Genomic DNA, 24,692 nt, shown 5'->3' with positions numbered 1-24,692 from the left:
ATCATTCTCTGAGAGAGTTGTTTTATAAAACAACTGTTAGATGTCTTTTTCTTTGACTGATTTTAATTTTTTTTCTTTATTGCTTATTCATACCAATTTCATTATGATGCCCCTTAGTGAAAGTGTCTATGTTTATTCTGCTTAGAATTTGTCAAGATTCTTAAATCTATACGTTGACATTCTGATTATATATGGGAAAATATGGGGGTCATTATTATTATTTCAAATATTTTATGTTCTCCCTACTCCTTTTGGGAGTCTAATATTTCTGTGTTTCATTATAGGCAGATCTACCAAGTTCACTAATCTCTTCTTCTTCAGTGTTACTTCAAAAATAAAATATCATAGATCATGGGGATCATTTTTAAATGTAAGCTGTGTATTATCTATTGTTTCCTTAATCAACTGTCACAACAAATTGAGTTGTCCAAGGGAAGAATCCAAGTCAATCTTCTTTCCAGCATAAAGAAACAATATGCAAGTATTCAAAATTGACATAATTTCAAAGAAATTTGTGTGTTCCTGTTAGTCTTTTATATTGCAGCATTTAAAGAAAATAGCTTTTGCATATACAAATAATTTGTTCATTCAATGTATTTACTGAGGTTTCATTATGTACCACACACTGTTCCTAGGAGCCAAAGATACAATGATAACCCAGAGAGTCAAAGCATCTATTCTCATTCTATAGGAATGTGCCAATATCAACAAATAAAATAAGTTTTTAACATATAAAATAGCTACAAATGTAGGAAAAATCAACAAGCAGGGTAAAGCAATTGAGAGTGTTGTGAAGTAGCATTTCAATACTGTGATTAAGGAAGGCATTAATACAGAAGTGGTGCTAAACCTGAATATAATGAAGGAATAAGCCCTGCAAATGACAATGAATACAATGATCCTAAATCAGGAACGAGCTATTTATGTTCAAAATATGCAAGAATATCAGAATGGCTGGAAAAGAGTGAGCAAGTAAATTGAATGTGTGTGATAAGTAGTTCACAGATATAGAGAGGGTCCATGCAAGACACTGTGGCTTTTATCCTCAGTGTAATGAGAAGCCACTGCCATGGAGTGTGTGTCTAGAAAGTGATACAACTTTATTACACTATTTTGTGCTATTATCTCAGGTGGAAATTGTGCTATCAAAACAACAAAAGAGGATCATGTGTTAAAAGGTGACTTGTGGAGAAAAATGATCCACTTTAAAATGAGAGATTCTAGAGAACTCTAAAATGACAATACTTGACCAGAGTCTTAAACAAAGTAAGGGAGTGAATCGTGTGGAGATTTCTGGAAGGGAAATTCCAGTTAGTTGCTTCTGAGGGATAGCAGTAAGTCCAGTTTGGCCTGAATGGAGGTCCTGAAGGGAAGAAAGAAGGAAATAATTTTGGAGAAACAGATTTGGGACATATCATGTAGTGGCTTTTGGAGTATGGTCAAGTGCTTGAGATTTTTGAGGATAGATTTGAAGGTTATGAGCAAGGGAGTGTCATGCTTTATCTTTTACTGAAAGCATAAATTGGTTTCACCATGGTGACTTTTACAGCCAGGTATCATGTAGTTTTTAGAAGAAAAGAAAAAAAATCAGTAATACAGTTTTTGAGATTTATTTGCAGGAGTCCAGTTGAGAAAGGGTGGGGGCAGGATAGAGGGTCATAATGGCCCTGCATAGCGGGCAATTTGCAGTATATTTGAGGTAGCTTCAGGGACTATGAAAAAAGATTGCATGTTGAGTATTAAAGGAATCAAGCAAACTTTTTTTTAAAAAATAAGATCTTACTATTCTCTTTCAACCTCCAATTTTCAGATTTTGGTCATATTGTTATTTTGTTTCCATTTAATTATGTTCTTTTTTCAAATTTGAGAATGAAAGAGAAAAGAACAAATAACCCCTCTCTAGCTCTTGCCCTTTTTTCCCACTGTGTTGTTTCTTTTTACTCAGATATGCATGTATACTGCTGCACATAATTATATATTTTTGTATAGAAAAAAATAGAACATTCCATGCCTGATGAGCATCACAATAAGCTTTTCTCATAAGTACACTTCCTTACAGTGCCAGACATAAAATGTCAAGGAGTTCTTTAGCACTTTTCTACAGACATCAATGTTTCTATTCCCTGCTCAGCAGAGTTCTATATTCAGTGACATTACAAAGTCATTTGAAGGGAAGTTGCCTGGTGAGAAAGAAGATGATAGTCTTCTTCGTCTTTTAAGTAACTGAAAAATGTTTCAGTAAGACAAATTTCACAGTGTTCTAACTCATTTTTTCCCTTTCTAAGTGAACATGTGAAGACTGGAAACTAAAGAAACGCCCTGCTAACTGCTTGGCAAGAAAGGACATATTTCTTCACTCTTTCAATCTCTCATTAAAGATACTGACTACTTGAAGAGAGAATGACTAATTCATGTAGGGTGAGATTCTTTATCTTGTTTTACGTTTTTGGACCGTAAACATTGCGAGACAAAATGAAGAGTCCCCTCCTTTCTTGCAACTGCAAGAATTCAGCTGGTTGTACTCATATGTGATGTATTTGACATAGGTCTTAAAGTATAATTAGGATCTCAAAAAAGAAAGGCTGGGGAAGGACATGCAAAGAGGAATGAGCAATGGAAAGCACAGAGTAAGTGCTGTCAAGAAAAAAAAAATCACTGTGTAGAGTTAAACAGGCAAGAAAGATTTGACTCAAGGTTGTTGCAATAGGGGTCAAGACTGTTGCAATAGAGGAGAAAAATGGAATTTAACTACCGTGAAAAAAAAAAAGTATGGATGATTTTTTAATATTTTCAAGGGCTGAGGTGATCTAGTGGATTAAGGACCAGAGGACAGTAGAAGGGAGTTTGGTTAACATATCTGGGCCATCTGTGTTTCCTAATTGATGCTGAGTGAAGTTAAGCTCCTGCTGTCTCATAGAGACTGGGAGATGGGCACTATTCTCTTGGTGATTACATTTCATAAAAACAGTTCTAGGTTGTAAAATTGACAACAGACTAGGAGAAGATTTACATCTCAATAAGGTGGAAAAAAATTATAATTCAAGTGTTTTAAAAATAAATGCTCTAAGAAAAGTGAGGGCAGGGGTGTAGAACCAAGACAAAGCCTGTCTAAAGTCTTGTCAAGCTGAGGAGAGCATTGAGGCCACCCGGGTTAGTGCAGAATGTGAAACTTGGCTGCACAGTTTGACCTGCACAAAATTATGAAGTCTGAAGAATTTTCTTTTGATATGATACCCTTTTTGTTCTATTATTGGAACACTTTTGTGGTTTTGATACGGAGGATAGACTGAAGGGCAGAGAGACAGACTCAGGTAAATCATGTAGGAAGCTACTATTATACATGTGTCCTAAGCCCCAGTTAATATTGTCTTATTGTGGTGTCAGAGGCCACGTAAATGAAAAGATAGATGAGCACAGACTAACTGCCTAAAATAAAGTATGTCTCTCTTATGTCTGTCCATCCATCTGTCTTTATTTCTGATAACAATCAAACTTTTCTGTCTTTTAAACTGACTTTTGTTTATTTTGATTTTCTAACATCTGGTGGCATTTTAAATAGTCATGCAGGGCCCACGGACTTAACAGACAGATGTCCATCACTTCAAATAACAGATGAGCAAAACTCTTGAGCCATTGAATTACTGAAGATTGTAATACCATGGCATTAGTGTTCCTAGGTGTCTGCATAATTCCTGTCCATTCTCTGGATGGTGATCTAATGGTTTTGCTTCTGACATGAAGGATGCTATTTCTAATGTTCATGGCAAATTAATTCACTAGGGAAAAGTGAATGACAGTGTACTGCCGGTGGTCATGACTTCCTCTTTGGCTGCCACTTAGTCTGTTGTTTTATGTTTTTAGCATAAAGAAAACTTTTACTGGTTTGTGCCAATAGTGTTCTCCAAGGGAGCTTAATTGTGTCTGTCTGCATAACAAACAATAGAACTGCAGCCGCTGCAAGTTTTAGATATGTAGTGTGTCACATGACTGCTTAACTCTGAAGGATATTCAGGAAAGATCATTTAGTGTTCCTAAATGAATAACATTGTCAATCTCAGTGTATTCTAGGTGAATTAAAGGGATAATTTTTATGACACACACACACACACATAAAAGAGGTAGCTGCAATGCCTACTCTGATTTTTAAAAATGCACACATATATATTACCATCTTTACCTGAAATTTATTTCAGGCTCTTTTTGCAGATCATCTTATTTATGGAAATTCTTTGTCCTTGTATTTCTCTTGAATAAGCAAAGTGATTTGTAACAGGCTAAATGTCATTTTAAGGCTAACTTTAGGAAACAAATTAGTTATATTGGATAAAGGTCCAGAGGTGGTTGGAATATATTTATTTCTAAGTTGGGCATAGTAAGAACTGGTTTTTATAAAACTTACTATCAATCTTACGTCATTTCTATTTTGAATTTTGTATTGAAATGAATCATCCTCATCACAACCACATTCTGACACTACAATGTGGCAGACATACCTGTGGGTCTGTGTGTGTGTGTGTGTGTGTGTGTGTGTGTGTGTATTTAAATGTAATATTTTGAAAAACTTTTTTCTACATTTTAAGTGAGAGTTATAAGACCCAAGTATGATTGGACCAAGTAAAAAACGAATAAATGTGAAACATTGAGATGCAGAATCCTTCAACTTTAGCTTCTGTGACCTGTTATTGATTGCTGAGCTGCTTGTCATGGGAAGCCTGAGAAAGATTCAGGTGAGTCAGGGCAGGTCAGACTTTGATCACACAAAGAGAAATTTTTGTTTATAGAACATTGTTCAAAAAAGACTTCTGTTTTGTAACTTATTAAATTGTGTGTAAAACTATATTTACTGTTTAGCAGCATAACTAAATCATGGATTTGGAATCATTTGTATCATATCTGGGTACATGATAAAGAAATTCTGAGAAACAAAACAGTATAACACAAACATTTGTTGCTTTAGGGAGTAGCAAAGGTAAAATAAGTTGACTATGGAGTACTAGATTTATATAATAGTATATGCAAGAATGTAAATTACATCCAAAAAATCTACATTGTGCTGGTACTTTGGTGGTCAATAAAGCAACTCCTGAGAGAGAGAACACAGAGGTTTTTTCGTTTTTCATGAATGGTTAGAAAATATTCATCGATTTCAGAACTATGTGTAGAGTACCTACTATGTGCCACATATAAAGGGAATAGTAAAGTTAAGACAATTATAATCCTTGCTCTTGTGTACCTTCTACTTTAGTACTGTGCCTTTAGTAAAAAGAAAAAGTTCACTACTACTTTATGGTAATGTATGTTAGAAGTATTAAATATAATAAGCACTTAATCTATTTCAGTAAATTAGAGAAATTCATTCTTTCAAGTGCTAATCCTTTGTTCACTTTCCTACCCCACATAAAAGTGATAAAAATTATAATATTAGAAAAAGTCTAAAGAGAATGGTCATCTGTAAAAAGGGATTAAGAAAGAATTGCATATATTTCATGCTCGATTTGTGTTCCAAAGAATAATACTTGCATTTATGGATATTAATGTGCAAGAGTTAAATGATCAGTGCATAAATATATGGTATCTATTTTTAGAGTACATTTTTATGATGAAGTATATTAATGTAAATAATAATACATATTATTGTATTACACAGGAAAGCATCCAAGTTTAAGAAGTTTGTATGTTCAATAATGTCAGATAACTGTGTATAGGAAAGAAAAAAAAATGTCTGTCAAAAAGATAATCTATCTCATGGACATAGTGGAGTCAGTGATAATACATTACAGTTTCTTTTGTAATCAACCAAATATTACTGTTGAAATACACATTAATAGTACAAGGAAATTTTGACTCCCCTAGGTATATATGTAAACTTGTTTCAAGATAGTAAAAGTTTCATCTTTATTTTTATTTTAAATGACTCATAGATTGTATCATCTATTCTGATAAAGCCTTAAATTATTATTAAATAATTTCAGAAAAACTAAAAATATATCTAAAACCAGTTGTCTTTTAGATATATTTGGTTTATATCAAATGGTTTATTTGATTTCCTGTTGAGCTGAAATATGATTGTTTTGACAGTTTAAATTTTAACGTTTTGACATTTTGGATATTACTTTAAATTTTAGTCATTTTAAATTTAAATATAGTTTTTAAATTCAAATACATTTTCATGATCATAATGACTTAGCACAGTTATGGAGCATGTTTTTAAGTAATATCGTTTTAAAAAGTAACTTCAGAGGAGAGATAATTAAAGTAAAGAAATGGTGGTGGAAATAAAAGAGGTCCTCCAAACCCGTAGATCTTAAATTCTTAGTTTTTGGAAGAGCATGTTTTTGTTTTGTTTCTTTTCTTTCTTTCTCTTTTTTAATTTTTTTTCTACCACACTAACCAATAGATACCTGAAATAATCAAAATTTGTTTCGTTTTTGTTCTTAATTTTCCTGAAATTTATATTATCAGCAAACTGCACTGTAACTACAAATGATTTTGCATTCCTATATAAGCATTTCCTGATTTAAATTCTCATTTTCCATCTGTGAGATAGTTACCATTTACCATTTTCACATTATTTTGTCATTACCAGTAATATGTTGACTATAAAGATTCAAATTGTACTAGGTGACTTAACTTTCTTTACTGAATTACTATTCCTATCTTGATAAGTCTTTATAAATGAATGTACCACCTACAGATAGCATCTGTTGATTGTTAGAACTCAATTGTTTCAATCTGTGCTTTAGGAAGAAAGTAGTTTGTGGTAATATAATTTTCATGCTTCAGAGTTTGTTATAAAATAATATTTGAATGGTTTGGAAAATCATTCAATTTTATTTTCTTGAATAGGGCATGTTTGATGTTTCTTATCTAATTTCTTTTCTAAAAAATATGAAGAATATTTAACTGCATCTGTTTGTCTCTGGTAGTTTAAATATATTTTTTCCTAGTATATATTCAGTTCTGCCTACATCTTAATGCGGCAACAACTTGTTCCTTTGAAAAGAAGAAAACAGAAATTTTTGCTCTAACAAAGTAGTCTTGACATCTTAGCCCACATATTTAATGGTTGATTTCTATAAGATCTGTTTATAGATAGGAAACAGATGTTTCCAAAAGATTAAATTCAGAACAAGTAGTTGGACCATTTAAAATGTAGGTATATACTACTAACAATGACAATACTCTCGCTGTCAGTCACTGTCTCAGTCACCACCTCTGTCAGGATCTGGTGCCTTTCTCATTCTCTGCTTCTCTCTCTATAACAATCGTCATGATGAGCTCTACTATGGGATTTATGATGCTGTTTCTTTTCTCATGACTATAGTCCCACTCTCTTGATCTTTCACGTCTTCTTGATTCAGAACCATATGACTTGGACTCAATTCCATGAAGGAAATCTTGCAAAGAGCTAATAAGAACGTTGCAATGATCATTGGCAGATACTTTGGATTGTTTAATTAAAGAAATTGCAGTTACCAATGTCTCAATAGCACTCTCATAATCACCAGCACTAGCATCAGACACAACTCTTGAAATAGCACTGCTTGAGATTGCCCTATTTCTATTCATGATTTCCTCAAACTCAGCTTCATTCAGTAGTATTCTTGCACTATATATTTCCCTTCCAGGGGGCCCATGGTCACCCTATCATATGGTGAAGGTCAGCCATATGGATCTGTTGGTGCTGGACATCAGCCATGTGATGCTGGCATGCCACTGTTAGTTGGTGGAGGAAAGAAAGCTGGATTCCCTTGTGGAGCTAACGGTGGGGTACCTGGAGGTGGTCCAGGAAGATGCGGAGGAGGAGCAAGTATAAGGAGTGGCCCAAGTGGACCAGGTGGGCAAGGTGGAAAAAGGCCTAGAGGTGGAGGTAGTCCCTGGTGTGGAGGTGGTGGACCAGGAAGAGAGCCATAGCCTGGAACTAGAGGTGGAGAGCCAGGAGGAAGCAGACCCAAAAAGGGTGCTGAAAGGTTGTCCAGGAAAAAGAACTGGTGGTTGAGGGCAATCTCCTTGGTTAGGAGACCCAGCTAGATGAGGAGGCAGAACCTGACCAGGAGGTGGAGGACATGATGGACCAGGTGGGCCTGGAAGACCTAAGGGTGGACATGGTGCAGTCTGTCCAGCAGGAAAGGTAGGGGTGGTTCTCCTGGTTGTACCCCTGTGCTATTCTGAAATAATAATAATAATAAAAAAAAATGTAACCATCTCAGCACCCTCCCCCCAAAAGAGTTACTGAAAAATCCCTATGGTATATGATATGGTAGGAATAATGTTGGCTTTGGAGTTCAAATATTGACTTATTCACTTTCTAGCTATGCTTCCTAGCCAAAGAATGTCATTTCTTCAATGTTTGGCTTTATATATTTAAAAAGGTATAATAAACATACCTACCATAAAAAAAAAGAAAAAAGACATCCTGCCAGGAGAATGGGAGAAGCTTTCTTAAATCTCTCATTCTGAATAACCAATAACAGAGATCACAGCTTTTAAAGAAGGAGCCACGTGTCTTGGGGCAGGTTATGGTGTAACTAACAAGTGGTTAGGTACATTTGGGGTAGGTTGTGAGGGATGGTGATGTTTAGCTTCAAGAAGTCTGTCCAAAGGTCTTCAGAATATCAGCTCCTTTATCTCACAGAAAATCCATCATTTCTCTGAAACAACTCAAAAGTCAAGCAAGTTAGTTAAGGGAGAGGATTGCCAAAAACATATAAGGGTTGTTGAAATTTGTTCAAAGAGCCAGTTATGCATGTAATTTTGAAAGCTAAAATTTTAATTGTGATTACTTTCCATTGATTGTTCATTATAGATAATAGTTTTATACCATGAGGTTATGGTTATAGTTCAGATAAAATTGTACATACCTTTATTAATTTCATTTGTCTAGTTTTCAAGTAAAGTAAAATTATTGAAAAATAATTTAATGTAAAAATTTGAACCTAGATAGAATTATGATTAACAGTTTATATTTTTATCTTTTGTTTTTGCATTTTTTGCTCTTCTCTAAATTCTCTAAAAATTTTTATTTTATATTATTTTATTTTTTTGCTATTCCCCAAGTCATTAAAATTTTTGCTGATTTTGAAATCAGATGGTATGGATTTGTTTTGAATTGATTATTCCAAAATCTTCATAGGTCCTTTTAGATTACTAATTAAGAAAACAAAGATACAAATAAAAAAAGGAAATTTAAAAAATATTTTTTTTATTTTTTTTTTATTTTTTTTTTATTTTGGCATATTATGGGGGTACAGATTTTAAGGTTTCAATAAATGCCCATTCCCCCCTCCCCCCAAAAGTCTGAGTCTCCATCATGACCATCCCCCAGATGGTGCACATCTCACTCACTATGTATGTATATACCCGCCCCCCTCCCCCCTCCCACCTGCCCAATACCCTATTACTGTAGCACCTATGTGTCTACTTAGGTGCTACTCAGTTAATACCAGTTTGCTGGAGAATATATCTGGTGCTTGTTTTTCCATTCTTGGGATACTTCACTTAGTAGTATGGGTTCCAGCTCTAACCAGGAAAATATAAGGTGTGCTATATCACCATTGTTTCTTAGAGCTGAATAGTACTCCATGGTGTACATATACCACATTTTATTAATCCATTCTTTGATTGATGGGCACTTGGGCTGTTTCCACAGCCTTGCAATTATGAATTGTGCTGCTATAAACATTTGAGTGCAGGTGTCTTTTTTGTAGAGTGTCACTGGATCATTTGGGTAGATGCCCAGCAATGGGATTGCTGGATCAAATGGTAGATTCACTTGTATCGCTTTAAGGTATCTCCATATTGCTTTCCACAGAGGTTGAACTAGTTTGCAGTCCCACCAGCAGTGTAGGAGTGTTCCTCTCTCTCCGCAACCACGCCAGCATTTATTGTTTGGAGATTTTTTGATAAAGGCCATTCTCACTGGGGTTAAGTGATATCTCATTGTGGTTTTGATTTGCATTTCCCTGATGATTAGAGATGTTGAGCATTTCTTCATATGTTTGTTGGCCATTCTTCTGTCTTCTTTAGAAAAATTTCTGTTCAAGTCCTTTGCCCACTTTTTAATGGGGTTATTTGATTTTTTCTTCCTAATTTTCGTGAGTTCTAAGTATATTCTAGTTATCAGTCCCTTATCGGATGCATAGGATGCAAAAATTTTCTCCCATTCTGTAGGCTGTCTGTTTACTTTCATGACTATTTCTTTGGCTGTGCAGAAGCTTTGTAGTTTGATCATGTCCCATTTATTTATTTTTGTTGCTGCTGTGATTGCCTTTGGGGACTTCTTCATAAACTCTTTGCCCAGGCCGATGTCTAGGAGAGTGTTTCCAACTTTTTCCTCTAGAGTTCTAATAGTTTCATATCTTAGGTTTAAGTCTGTTATCCAGCGTGAGTTGGTTTTTGTGAGAGGTGAAAGGTGTGGGTCCTGTTTTAGCCTTCTACAGGTGGCTATCCAGTTTTCCCAGCACCATTTATTGAAGAGGGATTCTTTTGCTCGTGGATCGGCAGACTCAATATCATCAAAATGTCTATACTACCCAAACTGATCTACAGATTCAATGCAATACCTATTAAAATCCCATCAGCATTCTTCACAGATATAGAAAAAATAATTTTACGCTTCGTATGGAACCAAAGAAGACCCCGAATATCAAGAGCAATTCTAGGCAACAAAAACAAAATGGGAGGCATTAATATGCCAGATATCAAACTATACTACAAAGCTGTAGTAATTAAAACAATATGGTATTGGCACAAAAACAGGAATATTGACCAGTGGAACAGATGTGAGAATCCTGATATAAAACCATCCTCATATAGCCATCTCATCTTTGACAAAGCAGATAAAAAATATTTTTAATTAAGAAAACAGATTGTCCAATATGAAATTGAAAGATGGAAAATATACTTACTACACTCTTTTATAATAAAGGCTTTTAGAACAAAATAAAACCCATTGTCTGTATTAACAAAGAAATTCTTTAGTAAGTATTTTTATTCGTTATATGAGTAACTGTATAAATATTCCAAATTACTTATTCCAGAGGTAATTAAACAGTATTTGGTAATTTTTAAGTAATTAAATAATACCATTCAAAATTTAGGGTATAAGCAAAGATTGAGATATACACTATTAATGGGGGAGGGTGAGTAGGCAAAAGAAAATGGCAAAGCAAAGCAAGGCCAAATTCGTTTTATGAATGCACCTTATAGTATGTGTTTACAGTCTTGATTGTAGCGTGAAATTAAATGAAGGCAGGCAGAGAAATATTTTTCTTATTTTTTGTTTTTGTTTTTTTTTTTTTTTTGTATAATTGTCTTTTTCCAAAGGCACACAAATTTATTTCACAAATATCCCTCCTTAAGACTAAAGTATGTACTAATTCCTTTGCCTATTAGTATCTGGTTGGCAGTCTGTTCTTGGTTCTTGCTGTGCTCTTGGCCCAAAAATGACCAGACACACTGATAACAGAGGCAGCACTAAATGAAGTTTATTGGGGAAGAGCAAGATAGCTTTAGAGATCAAGAGCAAGATGCATTCACTACAGAGGATGAATGGGCCCTCTGTCATAAGAAGAGGCCTTGGTTATGGTCTGGGGTCCTATTTTATATTGTTTGGATTGTGCCCTCCTCATGGTTCAAATGTCACCATTGAACCACTTTGATGGACAGTTAATAACATAATTAGTCTTATACTAGGTCATCTTCCAGATCCTATTGTGTCTGGGCTCTCTGGTCTGTGGGCTAGGGAATTCCCTGCATTCTTTTGCAGATCCTCAGGGTGTTCTTCCTTCTCCCAGGTGTGGCAATGACTTGCGACAAGATCAAGGTGGGGCAGCACCAAGGCCAGAGTACCTGTCTTTGTCCTTCCCTGGGCATGACAATTGCTGTAGACAGCACTCAGGCAGGGCACCTGTTTTTGTCCTAAGAGAGCCTGAGTTCCCTCACTAAGTACCTAACATTAGGGTTCTATTGAATGTAATTTCTATAGAATTATGTATCTGTGCCTGGTATAAGTGTGAGTTCCTAAGTAGACAATCGTATCATTTATGTCTATCACATATAAATTAAATGCTTGCCTGAATATATAACTCTCAGTTTAAAAAATTTTGTCATAAATTCTGTAATGATTACTTCATTTTCTTCTGAAGTTTTACAATGCAGAAAAGAAATTATCAATTTGAAGAAAACATTTTTCTATCCAAACTTTTGTATTATTGAAATTTAAAAATGGCAGAATTTTCAAGATTTTTTTTCAAAAAACTGAATTAGATTTTTAGCGTGCATATACAACATGTTTTTCAATAAGTTTTTTAGTGGTTAGAGATTTCATGACAATTTTGCAAGACTGTTTTCTTCTTTGGAACCCTCTATTCTCCTATCCTTCATACCTACTATTTAATTTCTCATCGTTTTTAGCCTATGGTCATCTCTCGTTGTATTTTAGGAGTAGTTTTCACATGCTTCCCATTAAAGTAATTATTTTTTTAGTGTGAATCATATACTTTTGTACTCCAGTGTATATTTTAATTTTTCTTTTTTTTAAGTATATTCTACCATCGTTCCTCATTGTATCAATGTTTGTTAACCACTTTCTTTTATTTCTATTGTCATTTCACCCATTTTCTTTCTTCTTAAAGCTTTCTCTCTCAAATTTAAGGAGATTATGTATTCTTTCAAGTATATAAGCTTATAAAGATTTTTTTTTTTTTTTTGGTTTCCACTAGCAAAATATTTTCTAATATATGTTCATTCTTTCATTTTGAAAAAAAAAGTGGTTTCTACCTCTAGTTTTCTTTTTTTTAACTTTTTAATTTTAATTTAATTTAATTTTGTTTTATTTCAGAATGTTATGGGGGTACAAATGTTTAGGTTAGTTTTCAAAGGCATTAAAAATTTCTGACAACAGCATTCAAGGACTACAATCAATAGCATAGGTGTTGCAAGCTGAAGCTTCAGTTTTTTATTTGCAGCAGAGGCCTAATTGGTCTAGAAAATCAGAAATATTTGTTCATTGTCATCTTTTCTTTATTTTCTCATCTATTTTGTATTTTATATTTTTGATTTACATGTTCATATATAATTTTATGTATGATATATTAATATTCCCATTCTAAAGATTTGTTATAGTTATAGCTATTTTTCTTTCTTCCTCTTTTTCCTGTATATTCAAAGATACTCACTGACTGTTATTTTTTAATTTTTTCAAGGAAAACTTTAATTGTTATGGTTTATAAATAATTCCCCACTCCAACACACACACGTACACACACACACACACACACACACAACAAATTCTGGAGTTTATTCTGTTCAAAAGGTAGATATTTGACACCACTCCCCCAAAAACAAATCCCCCAGCATAATATTACAAGGTCCTTTTAGGGAAAAAAAAATAGGACCAAGTGCTTTCTCCATGGTAACTGCCTTAAATAGAATTTCTATTTATAGAGATCCTGTCAGTTCAAGATAATCCATATTAGTTGAGCTCTAGTGTAGTTCTGTCAAATGTAGAGGTGACTTAACCATTTTGTGTCCTCTAAACTGGCTTTGATTTCTGAACTTTTTTTTTTTTTTTTGTCTGTTCATGTCTTTCTATTAGAGGTCCTAGTAGCTCTCCTCACATCCCCAAGTTTATATGGTAGCCATACTCATCACTTATTTTATTGACTATTCTTTCCAAATAGTTTTCTTAGCATTTCAGCCATTCCAGACATGCTCTGATAATCATCTACATTTGACCCTTCTAAATCAGCCAACTTACTCTCTACTTTATTCTGATAGTTGTCTTTATTATTTTATTAAACACATCTATAATAAATTCCCATTTCTTTAATTAAGGATAATGATTATTTTTATTCAAGATTAATGCAACATTAGCAAGAAAAATACCTATACTATTAACAGGCAATAAGTATATACTACAATTTCTTTAATAGCCATGTGGGAAATTTACAGTAACTTTTTGTAAATAAAATGACACAATAACACTGGTTCTAAAGAGATGGGATTTAATCAAACTCCATTATCCTATTAGTATTTGTATTGTTTGAGGAAGCTGCGTGAGCCTTATTAAATTTTACTGCCCCTGTGGTTCCATAGATCTGAAATGCTAGGGAAATTGATGTAAATCATCCAATCATGTTTGCAGATTCCATTATATTATTTAAAAATTTAGCTAAAAAATTCACAACCTAATACATTTTACAATTAAATAAATGCAAGGAATATATATATATATTCTATAATTGATCATCTTCTTCTTGTCTTTGCCTCTATAAACTCTATTCTCAACAAATCAACACATCAACCAGACTGATTCTTTCTAAATGCAAATAGATGTCATTATTCATTTACTCAAGATTCTCCAGTGCATTCTTATCTTTCTCAGATTAACAATCAAATTCTCAGTAGACTATGAGTCTTACATGATCTCTTTACCACTCTCTCTACTTCAGGTATTTTATCTTTATTAATATTCCTTTTAACATGACACACTTAGTCCTACCTCAAGGTCTTTGTTTTTGCTGTTCTCTGTTCTTGAAAGATCTCTTGTTTTTTTGAAAGCTTCTCTCCCACATAGCCTCATTACCATGACTCACATCTTGATCTACTCAAGTTTTTTTCAAGTTTTTAATACTTTGTGGATGTCTACGTACTTGGGAAAAGACAAAGTCACTTGGATTCGCTCCAGAAGAGGGTTGTATTTATTCTGATTCTTCCATGAAGAGCATAATCACAGAACCCTTCCATCCTAGGCTATGCAATTTGACTTCAGGTTTCACTAGGATGTGGATCTGGACTATGTGAAATGTTGAAAATGTTCTGAACAAAGATGAAGGGTTGCCTATATACATTTACCCACTATCTCAAAGCATAGGATTAAAAGTGGGTGAATACATAATACAATTTTAAAGAAAAAATGACTGGAGAGCCATTTTGCTTAGTAGAAATAGTCATAGTGCTTAGTAGAAGAGAGAAGAAAGCTGTTACAAAGATTGTGCATAATAAGCTATGCATTGTGGCACGTGCCTGTAGCTCCAGCTACTCAGCAGGCCGACACAGGAGGATCGCTTAGGGCCCAGTCATTCCGGTCTAGCCTGGGCAACATGGCAAGACCCCAACTCTTAAAAAAAAAAAAAATCAAAGGGTGATAGTGAGAGAATAGTTAGAAAAGTAATTGAAATTTTCAATATTGAGAACTTGTCCCATCTCTTTATCTTGAGTGCAAGCAATTGAACTTCTATACCCCTAGAGAGCAGATAAGAAGTTTTATTGGGGAATTTAAATGAACCCAGAGGAAATAATTCCAAGCTTTGATATTATAGAGTTAATTAACCTAAACCAAAGCTTGACAGTTGATAAGGGCCACTAAGGTATTATGTTCCTGATTGGTTTTTTTGTACTATTTAATTCTTACATATAAACAGTTAACTTATGACCACTAAGACACTTGAGAAAAGTTTTCAACACAAAATGATGAAGGGTGAATATCAAAAAGTAATCACCCTAGAGGAAATAGAGATAACCCATGAAAGAAAAGAAAATTTAAGCAAATATACTTCTAATAAGTATATTCAACAAATAAAATAAAGAAAAATTTTTAGGAAAATTTGGAGAAATGTATACCCACCCCCCCAAAAAAAACTATATATTTTAATGTAAAATTATTGGCAACTCTAGAAACTTAAGTTAAAACATCTCCCAGAAAATAGAAAAAAAGAGCAGTAAGAAACATGAGGAAAAATGCTAATAGATATAGAGAAAATTTTAAGAAAGTCACATGTATTATTTATACAATTTTCCATAACCTATACAAATAGAGAAAATTAAGGGAAGAAAATATCTGCAAATCAATAGTGGAATTAGTCAAGAGAAAATTGATAATACTCTCCAGGTCAGGGATTATACAGGAAATAAACACATGCACACACACACACAAAGGCACATTTTCATGAGCTTTTAATAAAATTGTGAAAATACTAAAAGCTAAAATCTGTTAGAGAGGTAAACAAAATGAAACCCAACCCAACCACACAAACAGATTATCTACAAACGAAATAGCAGCCAGCTTTTCCAAGAATGACATTAGCTATTAGAGGGCAGGGGAGGAATGCTTTCATGTTTCTCAGGGATGCTGTCTTTTCAACTCAGAAGTATATAATTTGCTAAGCTACCAATTCAATGAAACCAGACAAGATGGTATAAAACATTTTTTGGAAACACCAGGACCTCCCACACCTCTGAAATTATCGGTATATGTTTCAAAGAACAAAGCAGAAAGGAGCCTGCAATCCTGGATTAGAGTCAAAGGCAGCCTGGGATAGGTGGTTCACAGTAGAAATCAAGGACAGATAGTTCAAGACTGAAGCAGGAAAGTAGAGGGTGTGTTTCAGCAAGAAGGTTTCAGGGCTCAGACTTAATAAAATACTGAAGGTGTAATTGAAAGACTTCCAAAGTACAAATGAGAAGATATAATACATAAATAATGCAAAGACAACAAAAGACCACCAAAAAGTCTATTCAAAATGCAATTTAAAAAAATAAGAAGTGCCAAAATGCAATTATAATACACTAATATTTCTAAAGGCATGATAACATAAAGATGATTTTAACTAATATATGGCTAGAAAAATATTGAGAAAATGCATGAAAGGACTGATGAGTGAGGGAGAGGATCAGGGGAAACCACAAAATGAGATATAAATAATAGGGTCCAATGTGACTATTAAATACCACTATGCACATTTTTAAAACATGGAGTTAACTGACAAAAATATTTAAATGCTGAGAAGTAGCATTGGGTGAGGCTGGCATCATGAGTGTGGGTATATAGATGGATATTTTTCATTATAATTCTATTGATACCTCTTAATTGTATTTATTAAGTGATAAACTATTGTGATTACTTTTGTTTTTGTTTTAAAGAAACATTGAAAATGACTGATATGTTGAAGCCCTAGTATTTTTTACAGGCAAGTAGAGGTCAAAGTTTACTTACAAGATTTATCTTCTCCTTTCTTTTAGACAACAAAATACTACCACAAACACAACATTAAAGGAACATTTTATTCTAGCAAAATAAAACAATCACTCTCTTTCTTTCTCTCTCTAGTGCTTTGGGCTTTGAAATTTACTTTACTTGGTTTGATGATTTCTACTCCTACGTACCATTTGTTTACTTTTCACAGTATTCCATTTTAATTCTTTTATCTTTTACATTTCTTGTCACTTTGTATTTGATGTATCATTAATAAACCGCCAGATTTTGCTTGTAACCATTTTGAGATGCTTCAGGTTTGTTTTTTTTACATAGACGATTTAAAACATTTGCATTAATATAATGATGTGTATAAATAATCTATTTGGAGATTATTTGATTTTATTCCTTCTATTTATTTGGATTTATTATTAATTATTATTGCATTTTCATTTCTCACTCTTTAATCATGTTTTTGTGTTGGTCACATTTCTTTTCCTTTCCTCTCCTCTATTGATTTCAACTTACTAGTTGTCTGAAACCCTTTCAGGCTGCCTTGGCATCTTTACTCTTTGCATGACAAAATTGGACCTTGGCTCCCTCTGCCAACCTTCAGAAGATCTCTAGCATCAGCATGAGACACACGCACAGATTCCCCCTTGCCTCTACCTGCATACTTGATTATTTCTGAGTAGAAAAACATAGGATCAGAGAGTTGTACAGACATTTTTTTCATAGAATGTTTCCTTTGGGAAATTATTTTTTCTTTGTGTGGATATAATCAGCATTTTAATGAAAATTATTAAGTTTGGGATGGAGTAGGGAGTGTGTGTGTAGATGTGTGTGTGTATGTGTGTGTGTGTATTCTTTTCTAAAATTGTCTTCCTAAGGGAGATGGAGATCAGAGGCTGGTGATGACAGGAACAACCTGGAGGCATCCCCTGGTGCTGATGCTGGCACCAGACTGTAAAGGGAACCAGATCTGAAGTTCTAAAGTTCAATTTACACTGCTTGGCTGATTCCCATATGTGGTATTACTGAGAACTAAATTTCTTATACTGTAATAAATGTTCTCCAGTGGATTGTACAGTTGTGGGGGTTTTGAATGGAGGACAAATAGGACAAGGCCAAGATCAGTGGGAAGGGATTAGTTTGCTTTTTTATTTCTCTACATAGAAGTAAATTAACAGAATGTAAATCACCCTTCCTGTCAGAGCATGACAATTTTAGTGATAAAATCCTGGGATCTGGAGCAAAAGTTGTATTTGAAAAATATTAATCAGCTGCATGACCTTGAACAAATTACATAAACCTTTTTTTATCTCAATTTCTTAATCTGTAGAATGTGGATAATAATTTTGCCTATTTCATGGAGTTGTAATGTAAACTAACAAATGGTGTTATGTAACATGATTACAGCTAGGGCTTGGCACATAAATAATAAATTTTAGCTGTCATCTATTCTATGTATAAACTATACTATGTTCTATATTACATTGTATAGTCTATAGAATTGATTGCTTGTATTATTTTAGTTTTTTTTTAATCTTTGATTTTTCCACCTTAATTTCTTTGTTTAAATGTCACCTTCTCAGTGGGACCTGTTCTGACTACTCTTAAAAATTGCATCCCTCTTCTAACACTCACTTTAATCCCTTCTCCTGTTTTATATTTCTCCTGAGGATTTGACACCCTATAGTATACCCACCTTATAAAGACCTTATTTTATTTTAATATCCATCTGCTCCCACTAGAAGAATGATCCATATGTGTGTGGTTCACTAATGGATGTACGGTTCTTAGAAATTGATTGGTACTCAATCTGGGCAAAATAAATCTTTCAAATTTAATTGAATTATTGTTATCCTGAAAAGAGGCTTATCTAAAAATAGAAATAAAGGAATCAAGAAAAGGCAGCTGATATCAGGGCAAATCGAAGGTGGAGAAGAAAGTTGTTTATATTTATATTTTGAGGGGTTAGAGATTCGACCATAGATATAAATGAATCATGCTGGGAACCTGGGTCTCTGTTATTTGATGGTAAACCCTTGTAAGACCTAGATTACGGATTTAGGAAACGGTCACATTTCATATTTGGTATTCATTTCTAAATTTCATTTTATTTTAATTTATGTATATTTATCCTACAATACTTGCTACATAAAGAGTTATTTTATACTATCGCCTGTCCTTTACTGTGTGCTAAGAGATGTTTCTTTCCTGTGGTATATCAGTACAGAGTGAGCTGCAGTTGCTAAAATGAAGCAATACTCAAAATGGAAAATGGTGAATTTCAAAAATGCAGAGAAATTTTCTTGGAACAAGGTCAGATGAGGTGACAACCAAGATAACCTTTTGGAATGTGTTAGCCTTCTTTTATATATAAGGTTAAATTTGGTAATAGTCCTCCATCCATTGTCTGGAGTCCAGGAGCCACATTTTGATTCTTGTTGGAGTGCCAACAGCAACTTCACATTGAAGCACTGGGATCCAGGATCATGTTTATTGCCTCTGACAGAGCTCTTCTTTAGCTTCACAAATTTTTGTGGTGAAATTCCTGACTGGTGTCTACAGTGTCCCAAAAGCTGTATTGTATCTTGCACTATTCATATCTCATTTCTTGTGTATCTATATTGTATTCCTCAGTGCGTTTGCTGAAAGACCTGCATCCATTACTATGTGTGGTCACTCTATTTACTAACATATATTGTTTATGTGAAACTTGATTAAAAATACTGTGCCAGGGGTTTTGGATAGAAAAAAAAAAGGCTCAAAACGCTACCACTAGCTTCAAAAAACTTAAAGGTAAAGTAAAATGAGAACAGGTTTTACTAGCACTACAATTTCTTTAGCTTTATAACACAGGGGAATCAATAAACATCTCTGACTCTCATGATTCTATTTAAACTTCAATATTTTGTTAACTATAATGTGCTTCCTAAGCCAATTCAGCTTAACATGGAGATTTTGAAAATAAATAAAACACTAGGGTGTATGTTTTGGAGTCAGTTTGGATATAGAAGAAAAACTATACTGGCAAAATCATTTGTTTAAATTCTTGACAATGTAATTGCCAAACTGAGTCATAGAACTTAAAATGGAAGAGAGGAGTCTATCCAGACTGTAGAAAAATAAAAGTCAAGTAGTAAAAGATGGAGCAGAAATAAAGTGAATCTTGGCCTAAGGAAAAAAGAAATATGTAAACAAAAAGTAAAAAGATTTGTATCATTTTTTTTTCAAATTTGGAACCCTTAGGAAAAAGGAAAGAGACAGAAAACATTTCTTAATGATTTCTATTAAGGAATATTGGAATGCCACATTTTATATACTATAGAAAAGTGATACAAACAAAATATAAAAGCACCGATCACTATATGATTATGCAACTTTTAATAAGGAATTGTTTACAAATTTAGTTTTTACATAGTTTTGTCTTTGATTTTCTTATATTGTTTATCTATTAATTAATTCTAAAATGTTACCTCCATTAAACCTACCAGTGTCTTTTGTATCCTTCATTGGATATTTAATTATTTTAAAAGTTATTCATATAAATACATATGTGTATTTGTATATTTATATATCAGAGAATACATAGCTAAAATCATTAGATACAATCATGGCTAAGTATACAGTAGAAATTATAAGCTCTAAATTTAAATAGCTATCAATGAGAAACATCTAGAAAATGGTAGTTAGGTTGTTGATACAATTGTTTCAAGGACTCATAAATGGAAGCAGTTGTTACACATTGCCTGGCAAGACATCAATGAAAGTTACAAAGGATTTTGTTTACCAGAATCTATATAATGCAAACTAAAAATATACTTTTGATGTAGTTAATAGAGTTGAATTTCTAAATTTATGTCCTAGAAATAAACAGAGAACTATTGTAAATTTGAGAGGTTTGTTTGAACATTCAGGAAACTTGAGATTAGGGATGTTTTAGTTAGCCACAATTTTTTAAGAGTATGTTGATTATTGAGAATGTTTTTTTCTTAATGTTATAAATCATGTTTTTCATAGGAGGAATTACTTATTCACTTTCCCTGTGAACTAATTTTATGTATATAACCATATTCATGTCATATAATTATCAGAAAATATATAAGAAATTACCATTTTATTAACAGAAAAATTATCTGAAAGTATTCCTCCTCTCATAAAACTAATACAACTAAAATTTAAAGGTGCTTATATGAATTTAACTTAAAGCAAAAGACAATATATTGTTACACAGGAATATAATTAATCATATCACTATATATAAGCAATTATTAATATATAGTGATATATAATTTTTTTCAATGTTCTAACATTTGCTCAAATTGACGACATATTTACTGATCGCAACAATTCTAGGAGGTAGAAAATATAAAAACTAAAGCAGAGGTATGTTCCATAAATTTATCAAAATCATACAATTAGTATAAGATAGGATTCAAATCCAGCCAGCTTCTGAAGGGGCTCAAAATATTAATCACATTTGTAAACCTATATACTTGTTAATTTGTGCATCTACTCTTTTCATATAAATGGTGATACATATTTCTTAGTACATTGATTATTCACTCATTTAAATAAAATACACAGGTATGTCTTGGAATTTTTACAATATTAATGTTTAGAACAGTGGATAACGAATGTGCCACACACCAAGTACTTCACTGCATCAACACAAATGAGGTGATATGTAGGCACTGTATTCGGTATTATAAGTAATCTAGACTGTATAGCCATATCAAGTGAGAAGGTTGACAATCTGTATCTGCAGTCAACTAGATCCAGCTTGTTCAATAATCTAGTTAAGCATTTAAGAATTCCAACCACACTCAACTTTTCAGTTACTGCACTATCATTTCAGATTCTTGGAAATTTATATTTTTTATCTTGGCCTCAAGTGCTTTCATCAGCATTGCTATACGTGATAAAGAAAATATGGCCACTGGGACTCATGTACTTTATTTAGGTACCAAAAAAAGAGAAGATAGCTAAAATACATTCAGTATCTTCCTTTATTTTAACTTAATAGCTTTATTTTAACAAATTTACAACTAAAAAAAATTCATAAACAGCATAGTTCTACTGGTATTTAAAATTAAAAAATAAATAAGCCTGTTTCATTGCCTATTACCTGTTATTACATTTTTATTTTTGCCATTTTCTGCCTCTATATAAAAGTAGGTTACCATAGTGGCGGGAGGTAGGCATTTTATGATTTAAAAAGATTACAAAGCCATGTTAAAACAAGAAAAGGAAAACAAGCAAAATGTTTATATGGCAAAATATCTGCTTAGTGTCTTGTACTTGGCTAAATGCTCCATTTGCATTGTCTATTTTAATCCTGACAACAACCATCTATTTATGTCTGTTTTGTGTTTTAATACTTATCGTACACATGATAAAATAAAACTCAGAGTTGTCTGAAGTTATATATTTAGTTCAGTCTTTTTACCATTTGATACTATCTCCTAAGGGCTTTACAATGCAGGCTTTTCTTTTATAATTCACCAAACATAACTTGGTCTGTGCAGATATGCCAGGCAATCTTAGCACACAAGGAGCCCTCATTTATCTGGTGTAGTATAAGCAGGGTTGTTCTCCTCTCATCTTACTCCTCTGATAAATCACTGCCTGAGGAGTCTTGGCAGCCTTTTCTTTCTTCGCTTTCTGGCTTACATGTTTAATAGAAATAACGTATCACATGTAACTCTGAAGGGCTGAATCAACACTTCTAAGCCCAAAGTTTCCTTTTCCCAAGGCGTTTCATATCTGCTAAATAGGAAGAGCTACACTTGGACTTCATGACCCTTACAGGCACATGTCCCTAAAATAGAAATTTGACTTGTAGACTATCTAAATGTTCCTTTTCCTCACCATTCTTACCTAATCAAAGAAGTTCTTTGACTTCACCCTAAATTACCAATCAATAATAATGGTAAGGCAAATTAGCAAAACAAACAAACAAAAAAACCAAGTAAATTTATAGATGTTTTTGTTTCAGTCACCTGAAATTTCATAATCATAGATGAGTTCAACTGTGAAAATTCTCTTAGCATTGTAGTGGTAAAGTAAAATTTACTTTTCCTAATTCACACAATATCTTTTGATATATTACTCTATTGACATTAAGGGCTCTCAAGAGGATCATGACACATAAATTGGATATTTCATACTGTTTAGAAAATTAATTCTGCCTGGGAATGTTTAAACTTATGTTCTATGAAAGGGAAATTTGTTTCTAGAAAGCCTCCTCAAAATTTAGCATTTCCTACTGGTGAATCAGTAATTGTAAATTCATTGCCACTAAAGAAAGGTAAGAATTCTCTCGAAAGATCATCTTGCTATTACTTGCTAAGAAAGAGAAAAAAAATATCAATCCTGTCAATTAGTCTATCAAGACTCCCAATCTACTTGAAATCTTTCTTGTGTGAACGGTCTAGTGTATTGTATCATTCTCATTCAGGACCTTGTCATTACTTAATTGAAATAGTACAAAGGTGGCTTTATTGGTATCCTTTCTACGGTTTTCTATCTTGTTCAATATGAACTCCACCCCTGTTTCAAATTTATCTTTAAAAACTTGGGTAGGATTTCCTCCTTTACCAAAATTAATCTGACTTTTCATTGCATACAAATCAATATTGAACATTCATACCTCACAAAATAAATCTTAAAGCTTAAATGGAAATTTCTATTTTATCCCTCTCTTTTTCTATTATCCTATATATTGTCAATATAAGAATTCCTATATTTCATGCATAATTTAGAATACACACACGCACGCACACACACACACAGAGTCATCCCTCCATATTCACCAGGGATTAGTTTCAGGAATTCCTGTGTGTACCCAAACCCACATACTCAAGTCCTGAAATATGCCCTGTGGAACCTGTAGATAGGAAAAGTTGGCCCTCCAGATTCTCAGGCCCTCCATATACATAAAACATTTTATTTTCCATTTGGGTTGGTTAAAAATTCTGCTCATAAGTGGACCTGCATGCACAGTTCAAACTCTTGTTATTCGAGGGTCAACTGCATTTCTTTCTTATAATGAGTACCTTTCTTTCCTGTTAAAGCCACTTATCTTCATCTCTACTCTCTTAATTTTTTTTTACATTCTACCAACTACCATTGCTGAAAAATATTTAATCACATCATTCTCCTACTTTGTGAGAGGCAAGGGATAGGTGGATGTGGGAGGAGAGATAAGGAGGTGACTTTGAGGGGTGATAGTGGGGCTTCCCATTTCAAATGATGAAAAAAGCCCAACTTCCTCTGTTTAAAGCCCTTTATAACCAGATCCTCTCTTCTCTATTTTCCACACTTGGTATAGAATTGAGATATCTGAAACAAACAGAATATTTTCTCATTGTCTCACAAACATACACTATCTCTTCTGACCTCCCATTTTGTTTTTCTTTTTTTCTAGATCTAGTCCTTGTGTTAAACTTTTTCTCATCACTCCAAGCTCCGTTTCCTTTTTTTGTTAGAAAATTTTAAGAGTGTATTCTAGTTCCTCAATCTAGTCTGAACTGGCACCCTGTGGGCTATTCTGGAGTTGAAATTATTCATACTGTCTTTTGGCCTCTGGTCTTACTTTGTTATCAGATAGTCTGTAAAAACTAGAAGTAGAATGAAGTGAAGCATGCCAGGTACCTCTCCCCTACTTTTGGAAGTTCTAAAATACATTTCCCTGTTTCCTTTTCCTTTT

At 33.4% G+C, this 24,692-nt stretch overlaps 1 pseudogene; it reads right to left on the bottom strand.

Moving 5' to 3' along the window:
• Positions 1 to 7,166: 7,166 nt before the first annotated feature.
• On the bottom strand, positions 7,167 to 14,590 carry LOC105863035 (cleavage and polyadenylation specificity factor subunit 6 pseudogene; annotated as a pseudogene).
• Positions 14,591 to 24,692: the final 10,102 nt, after the last annotated feature.

This window comes from Microcebus murinus, chromosome 13 (assembly GCF_040939455.1).
Source record: "Microcebus murinus isolate Inina chromosome 13, M.murinus_Inina_mat1.0, whole genome shotgun sequence".
NCBI classification, from domain to species: domain Eukaryota; kingdom Metazoa; phylum Chordata; class Mammalia; order Primates; family Cheirogaleidae; genus Microcebus; species Microcebus murinus.
This window is presented reverse-complemented; position numbering and strand designations above follow the sequence as displayed.